Raw genomic sequence first — 3,452 nt, 5'->3', positions numbered from 1 at the left:
GAGTGAAGAGCCCATAGTCTTTTTCAGATTCAACTAGCTAAACACCTCTGCCACCTGCTGGTCAAAGATGGTTACTGCATCTGGAGTAGAAGCCACCAGGTAAAATCATGGCAGAATATTTATCATTTGCTTCATTTGGTAATATCTTTGCTTCTTACATGAATTCAATGTTCGAGGAGGTTGCTGATTTGCAAATTATCTGCCTGTATGCAATATAATAGCAGTTGGCGTGCTGGCACAAATAATATTACTAGCCAGAGGTCCCAGGAACAGGGACAAAGATAACCTCACCACCTGCTTGCAGGAAATAAAAGCTTTATGCAATGAGGTTTTGGAGAACAGATTAAGTCATGCCACGTTTGTGCATCATGTGTATGATAAGCTTTGTTCTATATACAATACGCTAATCTGTCTGTTACCTAAGATGAGATGCAGCCTATTTATGATAAGATAAACACAGAGAGATGCTCCATGTCTGAGGTGTTAGAAGCTAGGCTGCCAGAGGACCGTGATGAACTAAAGAATATCTGTAGCCAACTAGAAACAGGGCTGACAGATGCAATAGGTCCATTCAGTCAATTGCTGAGGTCTTCACCTCAACAAATCACGACCTTGAGTCTAGGCTCTGATATTTAGAAGGCAATTTCCATGCCATCCAGATGCTGTCTAAGGACGAGCATATTAAAGACCTAAAAAAAAAAGTGTAGATGAGCAGTTAGAGGAATTTACAGATTCGCTAACATGCTTGGAATCCTTTATGATGCAGGAAATTGAAACTTTTCTTGAGGATATTATTGCTAAGCTGAAAGATCATTGGGATGCCTCAAAGGCAGAATCACTCCAATCTGAGGCAGCTACTCCACCCAAGCATCATGACTACTCTTCTAAGGTTGTTACTCGTATTGTTACTCGTACACCATTAGAGTTCCCAGAAACCATTGTAGAAAAGCCACCTGATAAGAAACATCCTCAGGGACTAATGGCTTATGTATGGCAACCTATACAGCTGAAGGATCTTAAGAATATGAAAGAATCAGTTGTCTCATATGGTCTCCATAGCCCATACATAAAACAGCTTTTACATTCATGGGCAACCTTTAACAGGGTGATGCCCACGGACTGAAAACGATTGGTGGCAGCTGTACTTGAGAATTCAAGCCAAATTCAATGGAGGGCCTTGGTTGGGGAAGCGGTGAAGGTCCTGGAGCATCAAGGCATAAAGGACAGTTATGAAGCCCCCCTAGATAAGATTCTTGTTAAGGATATTCATGCTAACCCACAGGCTCAGGCTGAATATGATGACCATATACTGTCCCTATGCAGGAAAGCAGCATTAAATGCCTGGGATAAGGTTTGTGAACCAAGAGAATGACCAGAAGCCTATACCAGAATAGAACGGGTACCAACAGAACAGTTCCAGGACTTCTTACAAAGGTTAACTAGGGACAAGATAATCAATTATATATACAATAGCTTATGAAAATGCAAACCCAATATGCAAAAGAATATTTTTGCCTTTAAAGATCAGATCAGCTCCACTAGAAGAATGGGGTTTGCATGCAGCCAACATCGACTATAATGTACAAGATACTGGAGCCTAAGTAGGAGAAGCCATCTCAAAAGGTTTAAAAAGACAACAGGAGATTAAAAGTTCTAGAGGTGAGGACACAAGGGCTTGAGAAGGAGAAGCATCTTACAGAGGTCAACATAGGTACCAAGAGGCCAGAGGTTAGCACTACTATGAACCAGAACCTTGGGTAGGAAGAGCCTTCCCCAGGAGACCACAAAGGCACCAGGAACCTAGATGTTTTGGCTGTGGCAGAATGGGACATATTAAGAGAAATTGTAGACAAAGGAATTCTAGCAATGCCTCATACAGAAAGCCACTGCCTTCTGGATTGTGTAGAAGATGTGGTAAGGACAGACACTGGACCAATGAATATAGATCGACCAGGGACGTGAAAGGAAACCTGTTAAGGCCAGGAAACTCGGAAGGGGGGCCTCAAGAAGGCCTCCACATTGAAAAAGATCTGGTCATTCCCAGTAGCAGTGGAAGATAATCTCTCACAGGGCGAATAGATAGTTTTGTCTATTGTGAAAAATGATACTGCTCTAGATGGTAGTTTGGCTATCGATGAAGAATCAAGTGTGAATGGACAAAATAAGAAGTGCATACTTTGGCAGACCTCTATCAATGATAAAAAGTCCCCATTTGAAGGTAAGAATTAGTAATAAGGTTATTAACATGATCCTAGACACTGGGGTGGATGAAACTATTATTAAACAAAAGTCCTGACCTCAAAGATGGCCTCTTAGAGAGGTGAATGTACAATTTTTAGGAATTGGAACTTTATCTGGAGTTCGACAGAGTGTTCACTCGGTGATCTGCATTGGACTGGAAGGACACAAAGCAAGACTCAAACCATATGTGGCAGATATAGCTATAAATCTCTGGGGTCAGATTCTGTTACAGCAATGGAATACTCAGATTAATATTCCTCCAGTATTGGATACGAATTATGTGCAATCTTTAGATGGTACAAAAAAATTGGTAAGGCGCTATGGAAAACAGTTACCAACCATCCAGGCTGTACAGAAACTAAGTACAAATGATAAACCTTCAGAGGAGCCAAAGGCCCTACCCTTAAAGTGGCTTACAGATGAACCTGTCTGGGTAGAACAATGACCTATGACCTCTGAGAAGCTAGAGGCTTTAGAAAAGTTGGGACAGGAACAGCTTCAGGCTTGGCATATAAAAGCATCTACCAGCCCTTGGAATTCTCCTGTATTTGTTATCAAAAAGAAATCAGATAAGTGGAGAATGCTGACAGATATGAGAGCCATCAATGGGCTCTCTGCAGCCTGGAATGTCGTTGCCTTGATTCCTAATGGATGGCCGATCATAGTCATTGATCTAAAAGACTGTTTTTCACAATGCCATTATAAGAAAATGATAGAGAAAAATTAGTGTTTACCGTACCAACTCTTAATAATTCACAACCAGTTAAGAGATTCCACAAAGAATGCTAAATAGTCCTACTTTGTGCCAGCACTTTGTACAGCAACCTTTGGAAATAATTTGTAAGAAATTTTCACAATCCCTTCTTTACCATTACATGGATGACATTCTTTTATCAGATTCTAATAAGAAAACATTGGAACGTATGTTTGAAATGATGAAGGAAGTTCTACCTCGTGGGGGGTTACAGATTGCCCCAGAAAAGATACAAGGAGGAGATTCTATTAATTATTTAGGTTACAAGACAGACTTACAAAGAATCAGACCTCAAAAGGTACAAATTAGAAGGGATCATTACCGAACTCTTAATAGTCTTCAGCAGCTGCTAGAGGAAATTACTGACAATTATTGGTGTGGAAGGACATGACTTAAAGCATTTAAAAATGGCCCTTAATGGGGACAAGGACTTAAACAGTCCACGAACATTATCCGA

The sequence above is a fragment of the Cricetulus griseus genome, assembly GCF_003668045.3.
Source record: "Cricetulus griseus strain 17A/GY chromosome 1 unlocalized genomic scaffold, alternate assembly CriGri-PICRH-1.0 chr1_0, whole genome shotgun sequence".
In the NCBI taxonomy this organism is placed as follows: domain Eukaryota; kingdom Metazoa; phylum Chordata; class Mammalia; order Rodentia; family Cricetidae; genus Cricetulus; species Cricetulus griseus.
The sequence above is the reverse complement of the archived record's forward strand: the minus strand, read 5'-3'. Positions refer to the sequence as shown.